A 21,908-nucleotide genomic window follows, 5' to 3' on the forward strand; every position below is an offset into this window, starting at 1 on the left:
TCACTTTTCAGAGTATGCCCTGGGTAGCAGTAGTTCCATGGCATGCTGCATAGGGAAAGAAAAGAAGTAGAAGAAGAAGGAAAGAATTCTGTGACGTAGTTTTGAGAAACTTCATTTCTTGTATCTCCCTCTTGGAGGTTCACTACACATATTAGCATATACAAGTTAAATCTATCCAACATATTACACCTAGGATATCATAAACCTATATGGGCATATAAGACTTTTTATCCTCTGGCATAATACCTAATCATTTTCCATTTCACCTTGGAAATTGAGGGATTGGCATGGCATGTCCTAAGAGTCATTAAAATATCATGTCAAACCCCAAACCCATTTAGGCAATCTGGAAACCTAGGGAAAAAGGTCTGTGGCTTCCAGTCTTGTGATTACTCCCGGGTAGATGATCAAACATGAACTTCCAAAGAATTTAACTCATCTTCTCCATTTGGAAGGCACTGCATTATTCACTCTACAAAACACCCTTACCTTACTTTTATAACACCCTGTGAGGTGGGGCCTTATTCCTCTCCTTTTCACAGATGAGCAAATTGAAGCTCAGCGATATTAACCAACCTAAGACTGTACCACTGGGAGGTGGCAGGACTTGAATTCTGTTTCCTAAGCCTCCCTGTTCATTTCCTAAGCCTCCCTGTTCAACACCAGTTGCCGTGGATTCACATTAGTGTTAGAAAGCTAGCATCATCTTAGTTTGGCACTGGGTAATTCCAGTGAACAAGTTAAACAAGTTAAAATAAACAGTTATCTACAATTTACATAAAGCCAATGGATTATACATTCATCATCTCATCAATAGATATTTAGAGAGAGAGATTTTTAAGGTCACTTAAAATTGCAGAGGTCACTGAGCCATACCCAACTCTGATTCACTAAGTAGCCCCCTCCTCTACTGCGTCTAGAAAATCTCCCATCTTCTACCAGGAAGTGCAGCTGCATGTTACTTCTAAGACCCCTCAGCTATAATATCTGGAAGAAACAAAATGATTTTGCCAAAACATCAGTCAACAACCCTTGAAATAGAAACATGAAGTGATTACAAATGACAGTCCTCAAATTGTGCTAAGGCTCAAAAGTGGCGCTTTCTTAGTCTCAGGAGACAGGGTGGTGCCATTACCATCTAAGAAAGCTTAGGATGTGTGATGGGGATTTCTGGAGAGATACGGAGAGAGCATTTTCTTTGCCACAGACAATGGATTTTCTTGGTTACAGGAAAGCCACAGATTTACACCATGAAGGAGTAAATCTGGATAAACAGCATGATTTATTCCTCTTAAAGGAAGTGCTTACTTTGATGGTGAGTCCACTGTGTTTTAGCCAGAAGGAATTATAATGTGAGAGCATACATGGCATTGCATGCTAATTAGGAGGTTTACTGCCTCAGCCAGGATAGTTTTTAGCCTCTGTGAAAAAAAAAAATCTATGATGAATACTTGCTAGAAAAGGAACACACGGTAAAGGACGCCCAAGAGTTGTTATACAACTGATAAGATGCTCCCAAGAAGGAGGGGAGAAGATGCTCTAGGAGCCAGAAGAAAAAACAGTGGTTGCTATAAGATGCCACTGAGAAATCCCAGAGTTGTCTTGCATTGATAAATCATCATGACCAACCACCTTCAGATCACAAATGTAGTAAGTTGGCATAGCGGGATAGTGTACTGGATAGGGACTGCAGCCACCTGGGGAGCCCGGATTCCCATCTTAGAAGTGTTCCCTACGAGTGCTATCCCTTAATTCTCTCTGAGCTTCAGTTTCTTCATTTGTATAGTGGGGACACGAGTGGCTACCTGGTTTGAGGGGAATGAATAGACAAATGGGAATGAAACACACTCATGAAGTCCTCCCACTGTGCCCATTCATAATCACTTATTTTTTTAATTCTTAAAATTTCAAAGTAACACTGGCATTTATATTAACTCAATCTTCCCTTTGCCACATCCTCTGTTATGCTCTGCTCCAGCTAAGGTACTACACTCGTCCTAACTTAAAGCTAACTGCCTTCTCCTTGTCTATAATCTTCCTTTTGGTATTCTGGATCACCATTCATGAACAGATCTTGTCTAATTTCTTGTGCTCTCAAAATTCATTAGCTGACATTGCCAACTTGATTGGAGTTTTGGTGGGGGGCTGGGGGCAAAGACAGTTGTGCTCCTATTTCTGTCCCCAGCACCTGGCATAGGGACCCACTGTACAATTGTTACCTAAGACAGTTTGAATAAAAAAATGAATGAAGTATCTATCAACATCTTGAATAAATGAAGTGTATCATATGCCTCCAAATAGTTCACTCACCCCTTACTGGATAAACGTGCATTACTTTGGTTTTTAGAATACTTTGTACTTTATTTTTCAGTTAAAGAACATACTTTCATAACAACAAAAAAGGAAGAAAACCCCAACTCCAGCTCTGTGTAACAACACCCTCCCTTCTCTCTCCCGGGGCCTCAGAGGCTTCCTTCCTGGATTTATGTGGAAGCTGACACGCTCCCCTCTTAGCGAGGCCATGTGTACTAGATAATAGCTGTGCAATCCTTTATGAAGATGACAATAGTGCGGCTGGTTTCACGATTAATAAAATGATCAAGAAATTGTTCAGGAAAGCAGGAGGAGAGTGAGCGAGTGAGATGGAGGAAAAGAGCATGCAAGGCAGGGCGCCCCTTCTCAGGGCCACCTGATACTGTCATAGGCACACACTGAATACTTATATGCCCCGCTGTTCTGAGCACTTTGCATATATTATTTATTCCTCACAGCAACTCTCTCCATTTTAAAAGTAAAGACACCGAGGGACAGAAAAGGTAAGGGATTTGCTACAGATCACTCAGCTACTAAATGGCAGAGCCAGAATGTCGACCTAGCAATGTGGCTCCAGCATCCCTGCTTGCAACGGCAACATTATGCTGCATCTTGGATGCCACGATTCTGAGAATTCGATTATTAGCCTGTATTTTTTAAAAACAGAGAAGCCAAGATTCAAAGAGACTCGATAGCTTGGCCAGAGTCCACCAGTTCACACGAAGGAGTGCATAATTCAAAATTTAGTCTGCCTGATTACAAAGCTACTGTATTATATGCTCCATCCTTCTTACAGATTTAGTGGAAGATGACTCATTATTTTCTATGCAAGCATCTTGCTCAACAATACTACTGAATATCAAACAGTAATTTTACCCATGAAAGATTCTTCTGGTCTCTCCCCCAATATGGAAATTAGATTCCTCTGATAACCAGAGCTCACTGTGTCTACTCTACTCTACCAACATTGATCTGTTGCCTGCTGGATGCCAGGCACTTTAAAGAGTGCTTGGGAAGTAGAAGGCATGGACACATGCCAACTCATGGTATTCATAGCCATTATTAAAAACATAGATGGGCACCTGGGTGGCTCAGTTGGTTAAGCGTGTGACTCATGATCTCATGGTTTGTGGGACTGAGCCCTGGTTCGGCTCTGTGTTGGCCGAAGGCACGGAGGCTGCTTGGGATTCTTTCTCTCCCTCTCTCTCTGCGCTTCCCCCGCTCATGCTCACTCTCTCTCTCAAAATAAATTAATAAACATCACAAAAAAAAAAAGCCATAGACATCATGCATAGAGACAGAACCGGAGAAAAAATCCAAAGCTCCAAACCCTAAAAAATGAGTACTCCTTCTGAACGTAGAGTTATAACTAGAAGGTAACCCCACCAGAAAAGCAAAGGAGATCAGTTGCTTAGGAGCAGGAATAAAAAGTCTGGAATTCACTCTGTGAATACAGAGCACAGCAAACACATGCTGTATTTTCTAATGACTGCTGACCCGTGTCTGCTTTGCTCTCCTCTCTTGGGATAAGGCTAAAAAAAAACACTACAGACAACTCTGTTTTGGGTATGACACCTCATTACTTCATTATTCACATGTTATTTTCTACTGCACTTCTCCATATTTTTCTCTTAATTTTCTATCAACAAATTGTCTATTGCACAATGTCTATTATCATCACTTGTTTTCTCCAAGCCTTTGTAGGAGGAAAAAATATTATTATTTTTATTACTATTGTTATCTTAGACACCTTCTAGGATCATGTGATTCACCTTCTCTGATTTATACCTTGTCTACATCCAGAAGAGTTTAAAGGGGCTTACAATAAAATGCACTAAATCAATTAGCCCAAAGAAATAAGAAGCAGAAGTAAATCAACATCAGGGAGAAAGGGAACTAGAGTTCCCTCCTTCTCCAAACTAGAATTCAGCCACAATGACAGAGCATTTAATTTAGCACTAAGCTTTCTGGGCATCCCTAGAATGATCGTATAGAATGCCATCACTTCAGTCAGAATTATTCCAGCTATGGGCCCTTAGCTCAACACTTGAGAAATAAGAACGGCTCCATATTTTTCCAATGGTGGCTCACTACATTCTCGTTGGCTCCCTGGATAGGGTGAGATGGTAACTGGGCAAATTTCCCCAGCAAGAGGACTCGCTGGTGTGAATGGCTCCCCACTGTGCAATTCCCCTTCAGGTCAGTGTCCATGGTGTGCCCATAGACAATAGCCCAACATCTGCCCAGAGCCCTTGACAATGCTATTTTTAGCAATGCAACCACATGGTACACAGTGCAGAGTGGCTACATGTCTCATTTCAATTGATTTTCTTTTCAATAGGACCAATTTTAATCACAAGGGGCCATCCAAATCCCCATATCAGACAAATCCCCACTTTTGAGTGCAAAACCTGAAGTGACATTTTTAAGAATGTCTTTAAGAATCCCTTTACAATGCTGGCATGAAAGGCACTGAAGGCAGGTTACTGACATGACTGATCTCTGTCTGTCCCTGCCTCTGCCTGCCAAAGGAGGATAGGATAGGGACAGGCTGCAGGCACAGCAGAGGCGGCCTGAGCTCGCACCGAGAACAGCAAAGCTGACAGCTGTGCTTTCCTGCACCGAGCGCCCTGGGAAAATCAACGCTTGGGCAGCCTTGCTGCCATCTGTGGAGTTTCTACAGCAGACAGGTTATTTATAGAAACTTGTTTGTGCAAAGCCAATATTTACCTGTCGGGGCTGTCAAAATTTACAATTCATCTGTGCTATTAGCCTGCTGTTTCTCCGTCAATAATGGAAATTTCCATCACCAGGAAGAGAGGTGTGGGGTAGCTACGAGGGTTACACTCCCTCCGGTAGGTAGGAGAATGAACAGTATTAATGGTTACAGGGAAAGTGCATCTGTCGTCCAAGTGGCCACTGGACCCTCCTGCTATGCTGTGAAGATAAAGGGTTGTCAGGACAAAAAAGTGGAATTCTATCACCTCTTTGCAGTTGAAGTTTCAAAGCCACTCTTGGTCAAAAGCAGAATGACCTTTCCTGCAACAAGCTCTATGTCGTGTGTGTTGTGTGAGTGTGTGTGCATGTGTAAAGGTGTGCGTGTATGTGTTGCTCCCTGCCTTCCAAGGGAAGACCGAGATCTATAGTAGGGATGGGGGTGGGATGGTTTTCCATAAAAGCCAACACCTTCCTTCTGAAACCATTAGGGTCCTCCATTTTCCACTGAAGACAGCCATTTCGTCTACCTCTCTAATCATCCTCAGATGGTGGTGATCTCATCACCAAAATAAAATGTCTTGCAATTTCAGCTCACGCTTGAGACACCAATGTTGTATCTTCAGACCCTCTCACTCACCTTTGCTCATTAGGCTCTCTAGCTTTGAGTAAGAGATTGTCTCCATTTGGATGTGGAACTGAAGCACTTCACAGCTAGCTCAGAAACTGAACTCAACTCTTTCGCCCAAATCCTGATTTGCTCTTACTCCCATATTTTCTAAGTTGGAGGTTCCAATATCTGCTAAGAAGTCATCCTGAATTTCTCATTCTCCAACTCACTCTCAATTCCATCCAATGAATCACCCAAATCTGCTGATTCCAATAAATATCTATTGACCCAGTTCCCAATTTTGGCCACTACTTTGATTCAGGCCCTTTATCATCTCCTGCTTGGATTAGGCAACCACCTCCTTAACTGGTCTCTCCTCTAGGATTCTTGGACTTTTCAATTCAAGAGTTCTCTTTTAAAGGCACAATTCTGATCATGTCTCTCTTTGGCTTAAATCATTTCTGTAATCTTCAGGAACCTTGGGACAAAGCCCAAACTCTACAGTAGTTTATACAAGGCCCTTTCTAAGCTGACCTGCCTCACCTCTATAACTGCATTCTTGCCCCTCACCTACTCATATTCTGACCAGTGACCTGGAAGGCCATGAGGAAACCACCCGCCTCTACCTGGAATGTCCCATAAGTGCCCTCACACCCCCTAGATTCTTTTGGCTGACTATCCTCCTACAGGATGTAACCCAGGTATATCAGTTACACAATATGACAATTCATGAAGGTAGGGTTCAAGTGACAGAAGATGAGCAAACCCTTGTCCGTGATAAACACAGTCAAGTAGGGGGTTATGTGATGTTTGACTTAATTTCCCCAGCATCTATGACATTTCCTATCATGCAATAGAAACTCAATTAATGCAAATTGAATACAAGTAGTAAAAAGTGGTGAAAAGCACAACTAGAATGAATAGGATCTTGATTTTACAGGAAAACTTATCTTAGAGCAGCTTAGGAATACTTTAAAGGAACGTGTCCTTAAAATTAGTGAGATAGGGAAGGGGGAGGGGGATTTGCTTCTGTGCACTGATGGGGAAGGTGAGGAAAACTAAGGCAATATGTGGGATCCAAATTCACATAACTGTGGGCAGAAGGGGCTGGGCTCCTTCAGCTAAATTCTGGAGCAAGGAGAAGCTTTGGCATCTGGTTAGCATGTCAGCCAGGTAAAGGCACTTTGCATATACTATCATTTTATCCTTACAAAGGTTCTACCATGAAGATGAGAAATAAAGGATTTCCAACATGGCTTACTAGACTCTCCATAAATGGGCTGGGCTTCTCACCTCTGACTTCTCTGCCTGCCACAGCCCTGAACACTCCCACTTCACCTTACCTGGTACCTTGAACCCAGATAGAAGGCATTAAATGTTTGTTTATAGCCAGGGAGACTCAGATGAGAGCTGAAATTATAGTTGGGATTTCACTGAATTTCCTCATCTTGTTTCTCTAATGACAGACCAGCTGACATACCTTTCCTAGTGTGGATGGCCACATCCTCTTCGGTGACAGCCACCAGACCATGCTTTCTTATCCTGTTCTCCTCACATGGCCTAGCCCAAGGTTTCTCAACCTCAGCACTACCAACATTTTGGTCCATATAATTCTATGTTGTGGAGGCTGTCCTGTGCACTGCAGGATGTTTAGTAGCATCCTTTGCCTCTCCCTGCTAGTTGCTGGCAGTACCCTTGCCCACCCACCCAACTGTGACAAAACTGTCTCTAGACGTTGCTAAGTGCCCCCTGTGGTAAATTCTTCCACCAGTTTGGGAACCATGGGCCTTAAGTGCCAATCGCATAGACAATGTAAACATATTTCTTAAGCAAATTCCCAAAGACCTCCTGTGTAAGCTGATTCTGCTGGATCAACCTCCCAGCTTATTAGGTCATGGCTCTTTTGGCCAGAGTTAGCAAGCTCTCGATTCTCTCTGTGCTCCTTTGCATCTTCCTTACATCTGCCTCATCTCCATGCCCTATATCTCACCATCTTTGTCAGGGTTGAAATCTAGAAGATGCAGCCACCTGCACACTCCACACATGTTAAATGTGGGGCAAGGTGCACTTCGTGGTACACAAGCAATAAAGCGCGTGGACAATTGGAGGTTTGACTCCTGACTGGTTGGAATGACTGACATGCTCATTGTTCACAGGTATGGGAGAGGAGGTAATGATTCCTTTTGCCTCATGAGCAAGACTCGGGAATTGAGCAGCCCACAAGCAGCTTTTTATGTAACCAGCCCACCTTCTCTGCAGGAGATGCAAAGAATTTCAAAATCTGTTTTCCTTCCTATTCCCTCCTGCAGTTCCCTCTTGATGGTGGGTGACTGAACAAAGGGTCACTCACCACTGAGCCACAGATTTCTCTAATTTCCACGTTTGCCCTTGGCCACTCTGATCTTCTGCTTCTTTTGGTTCAAGGCCTACTAGATTCTAGGGCTGTCTCTGCTTCGTGGATCCATACAATTTATTTCTCTTCTCTCTACTTCTTTTCTCCTTCCTAAAGTGAAGATAACAAATATGCACCTCTAAACAGGGCCAGGGACTGACTCAACTCTTTTCTGAAAGGGACACTGCTTTACACACAGGCACAGTCATTTAGGTATTCCTGAAACCTTCATGCACACAAGACCTTGTGTGGAAGTGACAGAGCCCTTGTGAGGATCAGTAAAATGGACCTGTCTTGGGGGTCTGGATGGGACTGAGGAGGTAGCCTGTGAATCAAGCTAAGGATAGGTTTCCTGATGCAGTTGGCAGTAAGATGCCTGCCAAACACTTTACGGAGAGTCTGAGATAAAGGCCAAGAAGGCATGCCTGCCCCGTTGCTTCTTCAGAGCAGTAATTAACACTTTTATCTACCCAGATACTTAAGACAGAAACAGGGAAGAGCTGTGAACCCTCCCCACTCCACAGTTGCTCTCCACCTATACTCAGACCATCAATGAGTCTTTTTTTTTTTTAAGTATCTATTTTTTATTTTTGAGAGATAGAGACATAGCATTAGTGGGGGAGGGGTAGAGAGAGAGGGAGACACAGAATCCAAAGCAGGCTTCAGGCTCTGAGCTCTCAGCACACAGCCCAATGCGGGGCTCGAACTCATGAACAGTGACATTGTGACCTGAGCTGAAGTTGGATGCCTAACTGACTGAGCCAGCCGGGTGCCCCTAATGTTTTAATTATTTTTGAGAGAGAGAGAGAGAGAGAGAGAAAGGAAGGAAGGAAGGAAGGAAGAAAGAAAGAAAGAAAGAAAGAAAGAAAGAAAGAAAGAAAGAAAGAATATGAATGAGCAGGGGAGGAACAGAAAGAGGGGGACAGAGGATCCAAAGTGGGCTCTGTGCTGACAGCAGCCAGCCTGATGCAGAGCTCGAACCCATGAACCATGAGATCATAACCTGAGCCAAAGTTGGAGGCCCAACTGACTAAGCCACCCAGGCACCCCTATCAACGAATCCTTTTGAACTTCTCCGAAATATACCTTGGAATTACTTTCTTACCTCTATCTCCATGGCTACCACCTTAGCCCAGGCCACCATCATATACTGCTTGCACCAGTGTATCAGCCTCCTAACTGGTCTCCCCACTCCCACTCTGAAGCCATTCTAACCTGCTCTGGTTTCAGCAATGGAGATCATCTTAAAAGTAATTCAGATCGGTGCATGGTATTGCTTTAAATGCTTCGGTGCTTTCTCTTTTTAACTAAGCTAAAGTCCAAACCCCTTCCCCTGATATAAGAACTGGCATGATTTGACCCTGCTCATGATACTAACATCATCTTCTGCCATTTTCCCCCTCACTTCTCTCTGGCCAAAGCAGTCTTGGTTTCTCTTCCTTGAGTAAGCCCAGCTCTTTTTCTTGTCTTGAGTCTTCTGCCCCGTCTTCCAGTTTACTCTCTTCCACACTTTCATATGGCTACTTCCTTCCCATCATGTAGTTGCAACCTAAATTGGTCATTCTCAAACATGAGTGGGCATCAGAATCATCTGGAGGGCTTGTTAAAGCACAGACTGCTGCTCCCCCCCCCCCCCCCCACTGAGTCTCTGATTCAGGGGAAAGGGGAACAGTCTGAGAATCTGCATTTCTGATAGGTTTGCAGGTGCTGCTGCTGGTGCTGGTCTAGGAAGCACAGCTTTCTCCAAGCACGCTCTTCAAATTAAGGCTGGCCAGCCCTAGTGATTCTGTCTCTGCCCCTTTTTTGTTTACTTCATGGCACTTCTTACACTTGAGACCATTTTGCCTTGTTTACTCCTTTGTTTTGTTTTTGCTTGTCTCCCCTGCTAAAATGTGAACTCCGCGGGGCGAGAACCATTACTCTTTGGTTCAGCATTGTGTCCACAGGGATTGGTGCAGGGTCTGGCACATAGAACGTGCTCAATAGGTATATGTTGAAAGAATAACTAAATAAAGGGGGGATTTAAAGGCAGAGCAAGGGAGTCTGAACTCAAAGACCCATATATAGAAGTTAGAAAGTGGATTGAAGAAGGAAATGGTTAGGAACCAGGGAGGAGAGTCTGGGCACCAGAAGGATGTCCCCAGAAGAGGGGTAGTGCCTGGTGAACAGGTGTGTCTTACTGGCAAACCCACAACATACAGATGCTCAGTCTCATGCCAAGGACCGTCTCTACCCCTGGGGGCTGCCATCTGGCTCAGTGTAGAACACGGATCCTGAGAAGAAGTTCCCAGAGGATCTGGGCAGATTTGAAAGGAAATCAGTCAAAGAGGCCATCAGAGGGCCTTTAATTAAATGTTCTGCTCGGTAACCTCTTAGTGATCTTTCGTGTCCACAGGGAGTCAAACACAGCACCTGGCCACGGGAGGTAAGAGAGAGTGATGGCGCTGGCCACCAAAGTGTCAGTGGAATTTTAATGAATGCCGCAGACAGTGAGCAGAATGGGTAGACAAGAGCAGTGAAAGATGACACTAGTGAATCTTATCCAGCTGTGCAGGTTTATATGATTAATGCCCAGCACAGAGGAAACGTTTGATTAATAAGACAGCACCTCCATATCATCGCTCTCACCTTCGAGGTCCCTAGGTTACAGGGGCTGTTGTAAAGGAGCTGAGGCACTTTCAAGCAAGGTTCAAAGAAAAAGCAATCACTCTAGACTCAGTTATGAAAATGAATAGAAGGAAAGTGGGGATTGTGATGGTATTCTTAAAGAGAGAGAGAGAGAGAGAGAGAGAGAAAGAGAGAGAGAAAAGACAACACATTCTTTTCTATCACAGAGAGCCTCGAGAGAGGTCCACTTACATAAGATAAATTCTCCTGGTGTGTGAATAGATGGGGAAGAAATTAATACAGACAGCATAGGAATACCAAAGTTTCTTCTGTTCCTTCTGTTCTTGGAGGAGACAAATCTCCTTGTTACCCCCACAGTACAGCTTAGGGGATCCACAGGAAGATGGTAAGACTCCCATGACATTTCAGTATAATGAGGACAGGGTGTCCAATGGAAGAAGATACTGCCTTCTTGACATAAAGATGGGCATCATACAAAAGCCTCAAACTAGCTGCACAAATATTTTTTAACACTGAAGTTAATGTCTGAAAGCCCCAACTGTTTCAATTGGTTAGATATATTTATTACGCTAGTGTATTAAATTCAATCTAATTAAGTTAGAAAGAATAAATAAACAATATTTAAAAAAATGATCTCCAATCCTATCCCCAAAAAGCACTGTTAAAAATTTCGATGCATATCTCTCTAGAAATTTTTATAAGAATAGTTTTAGTATAATATTGTATAATGTGTATTAAAACCTTTTACATATAACAAATAAACACCTTTTCTATATAAATAAATATGCTAACACACCACCATCTTTAAGGAAAGCACAGTTTTCTATTTATTTAACTTTGCTCCTATTGCTGAACATGTAGATTATGTCTAATTTTAGCCTATACAACACGGACCCACTGAGAGTCTGGCACCTCATGGGTGTATATGTTGGATGTTGCTAAACAAATGACTGGGGTGCCTATTTCTTGCTCCAGGACTGGTATAGTATGTAGGGTGTGTGTGTGTGTGCACATACACACATACGTGTGTATACGTGTTTTGTCACTTCAAGGAGAATTTTGGAAAAAAGGAGAATTCAATGTTTTTTTTAATTGTTTTTAATGTTGATTTATTTTTGAGAGAGAGAGAGAGTGCGACAGGAGGGGCAGAGAGAGAGGGAGACACAGAATCCAAAGCAGTTTCCAGTCTCTGAGCTGTCAGCACAGAGCCTGACATGGGGCTCAAACTCATGGACCACGAGATCATGACCTGAGCCGAAGTCGGACACTTAACCGACTGAGCCACCTAGGCGCCCTGAAAATTAAATATTTTAATCCAAAATTACCAACTTTATGGCCAACAAACACATGAAAAGACGCTCAGTGTCACTAGTCATCAGGGAAATACAACTTAAAACCACAATGAGAAACACCTTACACCAGTCAGTATGGGTAGTATTAAAAAACCAAGAAATAACAAGTGTTGGTGAGTATGTGGAGAAAAAGGAAACTTCATGCACTGTTAGTGGGAATGCAAATTGGTGCAGCCATTATAGAAATAGTTTAGGGGTTCTCCCTAAAATTAAAAATAGAACTACCACATGATCCAATAATTCCACTACTAGGTATTTACCCAAAGAAAATGAAAACACTAATTTGAAAAGATACATGCACCCTTATGTTTACCACAGCATTATTTACAATGGCCAAGATATGGAGGCAACCCAAGATTCCATTGATAGAAGAATGGATAAAGACATCATACATGTTCATGCACGCATGTGCACGCACATACACAGACACACACACACATATACACACAGGGGAATATCATGCAGCCATAAAAAAAAGGATGCAATCTTGCCATTTGTGACAACATGGATGAACCCAGAGGGTATTATGCTAAATGAAATAAGTTAGTGAAAGACAAATATCATATGATTTGACTTATATGTGGAATCTAAAAAACAAAACAAATGAATAAACAAAAAGCAGAATCAGACCTATAAATACAGAGAACAAACTGATGGTTGCCAGAGGGGAGTGGGGGTGGGGGATGGGCAAGACAGGTGAAGAGGAATGGGAGGTACAGGCTATTATGGAATGAACAGTCACAGGAATAAAAGTCACAGTACAGGGAATACAGTCAATGGTACTGTAATAGCGTTGTATGGTGCCAGATAGTAGCTACACTTGCGAGCTGACCAAAACATATAGACTCGTCCAATCACTATGCTCTGTACCTGAATCCAGTGTAACACTGTGTGTCAGCTATACTCAAATAGCAACACCCCAAATTATCATCTTTATTCAGAAGCCAACAGACTTCAGGTGAAAATTTTAGAGCCGTTTTCTGCTCTTGACTCCATGCCTAAAGCTCAGAACCTTGCTCGGACTCCTTGGCAGCCTTGTCACATTGTTGTTGCTCAGAAGAGCGTAAACATCCAAGTTGCTGTGAGGCACAAGCCCATCATGGTCTGGATGGCGGAGCCCACACAGCAGGTTCACAGGGAGCATTAAGCACATCTCATTTCATCTCCTAGCTAGCAGTGCTGCAAGCTAGGTTATGTCATCCTCATTTATGGTTGAGAAATGGACACTGGGAACGTAAATGAACTGATGGAAGTTACAGAACTGCTGAGTATCAAAATGAGGGTTCAGGCCAAATGCTTAGAGTACCTTCCTGATGGCAGATGCCCTTGGGGAAGGGCTAGTGGAGAGGCAGGGGAAGGAGGGGCACGTCCAGAAGGCAGACTGATGCTCAGCAGGGGACAATGCAGCCCCAAGAAGGATTAGGGCAAGAGCTGCAGTTGCCTGAGGGCCACAGCCTGTGCTCTTCAATCCTCACTCCAAACACAATCACCGTGCTTCAAAAAGGTCATCACTTCCTTGACTTGGCTCAAGGTAGCCAGGCAAACTTAAGCTAGGACACCTTGGTCAAAGAGGATCTGCAGAAGCTCAACAGAGTACCTTACCTTCTCTCAGAAGGTAAGGACCCAAGGCTTTGTTAATAGGCTGGGCACTTTCTGGCCCCATTTTGCTGGATGCATCTATCTTTTAAGATTTTTTGAGACAGTTTCTCTAAAAATGGTCTCCTTGGATTACTTTCTTTGGAATCACATGGGCTATTTGTTTAAAAAGCAGATTCCTAAGCTACGTCCCTATTCAGTCCTACTGGATTGGAAATTCTGGAGGAGGTTCCCAAGATTTGATGTTTTTACAAATATACTAGGTTAGAAATGTTTGGGGACATCCCCAAAGTTTGAGAACCATTCTCTAGGTTCATTCTATAATTTATGACCCTGGAGCCTTAACAAAGCCAAGTTTACAACTCAGAGATTAGTATCACCACCAACTCTCAAGGCTGTTGTGCTAAAGGGCTTTCCTGTTACCCCATATATGCTGTAATATGTCTCAGAACAACATACCAGTTGTCCCTCTACAGAGGAAGGAATGAACTCCAGGAGGTCAGGTGATTTTAGGGCCATCTGGCTCATAACTGTTCCCACTAGGAAATAAACACTCCTCCTCTACTTGAACTCTTGTTCTTTCTCTACACCACCTCATTCATAATTCTCATCACTATGCCCCTTCGTTCCCATTCACCAAAAGATGGAGAATCCCTTCTTAAGAACAAATTCCCAAGTAGAACTATGCACTGAGCAGGTGCAAAGCCTTCCTTTATGAAAGCACCCACCAAATGAATTATTTAGATTCATTGTAGAAAAATTATCCAATTTCATATCATTTCAGTTCACTTCTAACAGTCTCCAGGTAACAAAAGTGAGTGTTTTCCATAATGTTTTAGAAACATGTATACATCTTTTTATTTTCTCTAAAGCTGTCAAAGGTAGGGAGCCAGGAATCTCTGTCAGAGGTCCCTTGCTGACCCCTGAGGGTCGCAAAAGCTATCCTATTCATGCCTTCATCTTTTGCTCAGGCTGTTGTCTCCTCTCTGAATTCCCTCTCAGATGACCCCTACTCCACTCCTGTCCAAAAGGTTTGGCAAATTCTTAATTATCTTCCAAAGTCTAATTCAAATATCTTCTGTTCTTGGTAGGTTCCCAGCTCCTCACCCTCCAACACCTACCTATTAACTTTCCTCCCTCATGAGGACCCCACACCCCTTACTTAAGTCTAATGGAACTCAACAGTTATTGGTTTATGCGTTTGTCTCCACTGCTAAACCATTTGATACTTGAGATGAGATCCTTTTTCATTTTTATATCTCCCTCTTAGTCAGTACTTGACACATAAATAGGTGCCTGATCCAAATTTATCTATCTCAATATCTATTTCCTTTCTAAAAATTTCTCGTCTAGAGTGTCCTTAAGGCCATAAACATTTTGATTGAGGAACAGGCTAAAGAAAAAATCTATAATTCTCTTCAAATTCTGAATTTGCCTTCTCTTTTTTGAAGGAAAATAATTAAGTCAGAAACTTCCAAAACAAGGTCATGTTCTCTTCTATATCTAAGAAGTAATTTTAGACCCAAATGCCATCAGATCAATCAATGTATTATAGGTTTGTAAAGGACAGTTCTGAAATCGGCTAGACTGCATGTAGGAAAAAAGGTCACTTTATCCAATGAGTTTTATTTTACAGCTCAGAAATGCACCCAGGCGCATAAGAAAACTAATTAGACTTTAAGACTACCAAGTGAGGCCATCTTGCAACAGCCTGTAGTGACAAAGCTCTATAGCAGTTGTTGGAAAGACTATCATCAAAAATATGTTTTCCCTACAAAAAAATCATCAGTTGGGCAATTTTTCAATGACTACTTTGAAACAGGAAAAGCAAGAAAGCTGAACTTATAATAGGTAAATAATAAGCAGTCTATAGATTTGATTATAATGCAGGAAAAGATGGCAAGAAATCATTATTTGAAGTAAGTGCCCATTGTTCTTACACATTAATTACTTCTTGGGCAATCTGAATTTTCTAAGACCAAAATGCCTAGTGGTGAGCAAAGAAAAATATCATTTCCAAGTTATGTTCCATGGTAATGTTGTCGATTTCCCACCAACTGTGATCTCCCCAAGAGATAGCCAAAGCTATTTAGGTGCTGTCAGCCTCATTTCTGTGGAGAGGAATAGCACCAGCTCTTTTCCAATGTAAATTTGAAGTGCTCTCCATGAAAATAATATTTGTTGAAGCATTCAACCAACCTAGTAATTCTGAAATACATTCAGGCAAAGACTTCAATCACTAAATGACAATTTTCCTATCTAGAGAAGTTAATGGACAATTGAAGGAGTACGGTTTTTGGAAACTTTGAGGCTGTCCTTGACAAGATTGAGGCTAAAGCCCTAGGGCTCTACAGCCCCTGACAGACTACTCTCCTTTGTGTCCAAGGAGTCCTCAACAATGCCCCCGCCTTCTGGTGCAATTTCCATTCTCTCCGATCCAGTTCTTCCACCTCACCATGAGAACCACCAAAGAGACCAGTCCCAACAAGTAACAACTTTTAGTATTGAGTATCCCACTGTCTCTAAGACTCCACCAAATCAGCCTTATACCTCAGTCATGAGCACACACCCAGGACTCCAGCTCATCCTCCATCACCAAGACTCTCACAGATCTACATTCCCAAAGGTTCTCCTTAAAATGCTTGAAGCTCTGGCCATCCCTGCCCCCATCTCCAAATCTTTCTAGTGCATCCTCTGAAACTCATCATCTGCCATCAGTAAATTCTCCTGTATCTTCTCCAAGCATTTGTTTCTCTTTCCTGCCCTGATGGAAATTTGGCTGACTTTCTTTTGAAAGTTTCTCTTAAAGTCTTGTCAAGTTTTTTGTCCCTCACTTGATACCACTGATTTTGGAGACTGGATAAGGTTGTCCTTCCTGCTCTTTGTTGCTGCTTCCAGACCACTGTTTTTTCTACTGTTTAAGTCCCACCCAGTTCCCCTGAGTTGCCTGCCATCAGACTGTAGTACCCACTATCTCTCCTTATGCTATTAGCTCTCCTCCTGGTCATATCCACAATTTATTGAAGATTTTCTTACCTTCTTTATCTTTGCCATCATTCTGTTATCATTCTTAGTAATTTCAATATCCACCCAACCTCTAGTCCTCTAGTTCCATGGCCACCTCAATTCAATGATCTCAACCATTACACTCCTCTCAACTACCTTTCACAGTGATACTCTCCCTTACATTCACTCTCAAATCCCTAGAACCTCTTCCTGCATTATGTTTGCCTAGCAAAACATTGATTTCCCTTAAATCTTGTTCTCTGCCTCCACTCACCTGAACGTGGCTGGAGAAAAGCATACAGTGGTGCTCATCTTAAACTTATGGCCTTAACTAGCAAATGAGTTCTTAGTTCTGTTTGGCAATCTTGCTGTTATTTCCCCAGTTGGTTCACTCTTCACAGCTTCTCCTCCATTAGCAAACCTTTGGGGCCCACCCCTACTTCCTCAGTTTTCATCAAATAACTTTGATTCTCATTTCACTAAGAAACTAAAACCAATCACAAGATAACTTCTTTAATCAGGCAGCGAATTAGAGCTGAAACTGCTCTAATCATGGGCAGTGACCTCCATTAGACCCAATCTGATAGATAATGTATAGTCTTCACTTTACAATAGCATTTGAAACAGATGATTACTGCCTCTTTCTAAGAATGTCTTTCTTCTCCCGGTATTCATAATATCACCTTTTTGTTGTTGTTTGTATACTTCCTACCCTCCAGTATTTATTTCTTCCATCTCCTTTACTGAATTTTTCATCATCTTCCCTACCTCTAGCTGTTAGAGTACCATGGGTTTGGTCTTTGGACCTCTTTTATGTCTTTATTCACTCACTAGATGATCTAATCTGGTGCCATCTATGTGTGGACAACTCCCAAATTATATCTCTTCCTGGGACTCAGATGCATCTATTGCAATGCCTCTCCACATCTGCACTTTTAAGTTTATCAGGCATCTCACATCCAACAGGTCCAAACTCAACTCTTTCTTCTTCCCTTGCCTCAGTCTGTTCCTCCCAAGTGTTCCTCATCTCTGTAAATGGTGCCATCAAAACCCAGAATCATACTGTTGGCTATGCCTTGAAAACAAATTCAGAACATGACTGCTCTTTCCCATCCCCAACCTTCCCAACCCTTTGTCTAAGCTATCAGTCAGCCCTTGGCTAATCTGCAGCAAGCAACAGCCTTCTCATCTGCTTCATTTCACCCTTACTCCCCAGCAGTCACAGTGACCCTTTAAAACCTGTCATATGTCACTCCTTTGCTCACAACCCTCCAAAAGTTCCTAGTCTCACTCAGAACAAAAGCCAAGGTGCTAACCATGGCCTATCAGGCCCTGCAAAGTCTGACACCTGGTTGGCTCTTGGGACCCATTCTCCTACCACTCTCCTTCTTTCTCTCCAGGCAAACTGTCCTGCTGGGTTTTTTTAATGTTTATTTATTTGAGGGAGGGGGGAGGCAGAGAGTGAAGGGGATAGAGGATCCAAAGCGGGCTCTGCACTGACAACAGTGAGCCTGATGTGGGGGCTCGAAATCACGAACCATGAGATCATGACCTGAGTCGAAGTCAGGATGCTTAACTGACTGAGCCACCCTAGGTGCCCCTGCCCTGCTGTTTTTAAACACACCAAACTTATTCCCACCTCAAGCCCTTTGAGTTTACTCTTCTCTCTTCCTGGAATGCTCTTTCCCAGCTATCATTATGAAACTTTCTCTTCTCAGTGTCACCTCCTCACAGAAACCATCCATGAGCACTCTGACCAAAAAAGCAGCTCCTATACTTCTCTAACCCTTAACCTTGTTTAATTTTTTTTCCATAGCATTGTTACTACTTGACATAACATTATCTATCTAAATAATTATGTGATTTCTATTAATTATTATTATATAAGTAATTATTAAAGAAATAACCATTTAACAAACTGAAAATGATGCTTTTAAGAGGCAGTTTGGAGATTTTTTTTAAGTAAGCAAGATGTTGATGGAGACCAGTGCTATTCAATGTGTGGTAGTGCAAGTCAACGAACTGTTTTAGAGCTGTCCAGAACAAGATAAAGAGCTTGCATGAGAATGAACGTCAACACCCTGCTTCCTTCATTGACAAAGTCTTATCAGGAAAAAGATATGAACTGAACTAAACTGTACTCAACGACATAATTGATTTGCATTTTATTTTAGTACAAGCTCCTGTTGCAGATCAGTTATAAAGAGCTTGCTGACCAGCATTTTGAATAACACTGATATAGATTATCTAGCTTAGTGTCTCCTGCAATTTCTTGCCTATTGTTTTGAAAATGATTTTTTAATCTATTGACCTATCTGGAGATCGGGGAATGTGTTGTGAAGATGTTACCCCTACCACATACATATAAAGTACACATTGATGACAATTTCAGAATATATGTATTGACAATGTGTTACAAGGGTGATAAGATAGGATAGATAATAGATACAGAAGAAGACAAATAGACTTTCTACTGAGAATCAAGCTGCAATGTACACAGCATGATAATAATTTGGTAAATCAGATAGATTTGAAGAAAAGGTATTCTGTACTATTATAAGCTTCCTTCAGGTTGAGGATCAAACTTCTCTCTCCTCTTATATCTCCTCTGAGGAGTATGCTACACAAAATCTTCATTCTTTGGCATGCAAACATAACTCAGCAGATATTTAGTCCAAGCCTACCATTAACCAGGGCTGCAGACACATTGTGAACAAGACAAAGACTCTGGCTTTGTGAAAATTATGTTTTAGTGGAGGAGACGAAAAGAAAAGTAACCAAAATTGTTTTAAATCCCAACTCTGCATCTTTCAGGAGTAATATTAATGATATTAATGATCATATTAACAATGGGTATTCACATTACCTGCTATGAAAATTAGGGATTTTAGTCCATCAAACTCCTTAAGGATTAGCAAAAGAGGAGATAAAATAGCCCACTATTATTGTAATATTTCTTCAGTTTCACAAATGTAGTTTTTTTTTTTTAACTTCACCATTAATCCCAAGGAAACACAGAACTTCTCAAAAATTTTTTTCTTTTCTTTTTTTTAACAATTTGATGATATGAATACCCTTTCCTATTAGAAATACAAAGAACCAAATGGCTTCTAAGTATTTTTCTAAGGAACCTAAAATTTAAATGTCTTCATTGAAAAAAACAAAGTTTAACACAGTGCTTTAATAAAATCTAAACAAAATCTCCTCCTGCCCTTCTGTCCCATAGAGCAATACTTGATGCTCTGAACTTTGATACAGTCAAGCACGTGGTAGTATCTGGGGCCAGTCTTTAATTTCAACTACCTGCTTTGCATTAGCCTCGAGTAGAAAATCCTGACTCAGCAGGAAAAGCTTCCATAGCTTAAAAATTGTCACTTAATTAAACTAGGCTTCCTAAATGGAAATGATTTTCTAATCTATACTTGCAAACATGTTGCTCTTTGGTAGAATGCTTTTGAAATTTTTCCTAAAATAATCACAGTGTGCTGGGTCATTTTAAGCTGTGGCTGAGGGAAATTCCTAGCTGCAGCTGGCCTCTGCTCTGGAATGGGTTCCAAGCAGACGAGCACTTCCTAAGTGCCCATCTCGGGACTTGTGAAGGGCCGGGCTGCTTCCACTGAAATCAAAGGGAAGTTTTAAAACATACAGATTCTTAGGACTCAGTCCAGGTGACTTGATCCAGAAATAAAGGCCTGTATGCCAAGCCGTGAGTTTGAATTTAATCTAGAAAGCGATATGGAGTCATTGCAAAGTTTGAGGCAGAGCACTGGCATCATCAGATTTACATTAAAATGAAATATGAAAGACGGATTAGAGGGTGAGCCAAACCCAATAAGATAAGAGCATGTAGGAAACTCTATAGGGACCCAGGGTTATTGGTCATGGCCTAAGTTGGAGGAGGGTGGCATACAGATTCAGGACACTTTTTAGGAGGCAGAACTTAAGGAATTTGGTAACTAATTGGATGCCATCCATGCTCTGGCTTAGGTTATTGATTTAAAGCAATCAGTGGGGTTGAAGTGGGAAGAAAGGAATAACAAATGACAATCTAAAATTCAGGGACGTGTTCGGTGCTTTGAAGCCTGCCTCCCCCCACCCAGTTCTGTAAAAAGGATAGCTTAGCACTGTCTGTTGTTAGAGCCAGTGAGTAAAAAAGTCTTAAGCAAAAGCTTTGGGTATTTGTGTGATTCGGTTAGAAGTAGGACAGTTACCAAAAATCACTGTTGTCTCCACTTCTAGAAAAGTATTACAGAAAATTGGAAAGTGTGAAAAAATGTATTTCAAGGAATGTTCGTCTCAGTATTGATTCTAGTGGTGAAAAATTGGGGACAAGTTAAGTATCAATTCCAGAAAATTGGTTAAGTAATTTATGATGCAATTATACACCACAGTGCCATGAGACAATTACTAATGATATCAATAATTGCATGTCTTGAAGTTTAAGGACGCTAGAAAAGGGGGCCACAGAATGGTTTGGATGGTGTGATTCTCTCCCTATCCACATTCATAGAAAAGTGTCTGAGAGGACATAGACGAAAATATCAACAAAGTATCCCTCTGGACAGGTGGATTATAGGCATCTTTTTTTTTTTTTCTTTTTGTGATGCCTACAGTTTCTAATTTCACTTAATTTTCATAACAAAGCCAATTGGTCACATACACATTGGACATCCAAAGTATGGATGTCTCTAAATTAGCAAGGCAGAACACCTGCCTCAGGCTCCTGACAAAGAATCACCTTTGGACTGAATGAGGACCAGCTCCTGCCTATGAGAGGAGACAGCAGAGGAAGACAGCCTGAAGACTCTGCCCTGGGCACTGCATGGGAAATCCTTGGATTATGGAAAAGCTATAAGCCTGAGTGGTTACTTTAACGCTTTCTTCTAACCCTTAAATGCTTCCAGTCATGTTTTCATGTTATAACTGTTATGCCCATTTCTAAGTACTCCAAAAAGTAAGATTTATATCTCCTGCCTTGTAGTATAGTTACTTGTGTACGTTTGTTACATACCACATTAAACTACAAGCCCCTGGAAGGCAGAATTTGTTTGATTAAGGTTTATATTCCCTAGAGTGTCATACAGTTTGCATGTATTAGGTATTCAATATTCATAAAGGGAATTATTGATGTTTCTTGTATATGCCCAATGGAATACATCATGTTTAGAATTTATTTTAGAAGCTTCTTCCCTTAAGAACAGATATAGCCTTACCTTTTAACTAAACAGAATTACATAAGCCATCATTTTCTTTCTTTCTTTCTTTCTTTCTTTCTTTCTTTCTTTCTTTCTTTCTT

General features: G+C 41.6%; 1 protein-coding gene across 7 annotated transcripts in view; it reads right to left on the reverse strand.

Annotated features, from left to right (window-relative positions):
* The window catches only part of ELMO1 (engulfment and cell motility 1), a 533,507-nt gene that overhangs the window by 95,939 nt on the left and 415,660 nt on the right, over positions 1-21,908 (reverse strand). The gene's annotated exons all lie outside the window — the stretch shown is intronic.

Source organism: Panthera uncia, chromosome A2, assembly GCF_023721935.1.
Source record: "Panthera uncia isolate 11264 chromosome A2, Puncia_PCG_1.0, whole genome shotgun sequence".
Lineage (NCBI taxonomy): Eukaryota > Metazoa > Chordata > Mammalia > Carnivora > Felidae > Panthera > Panthera uncia.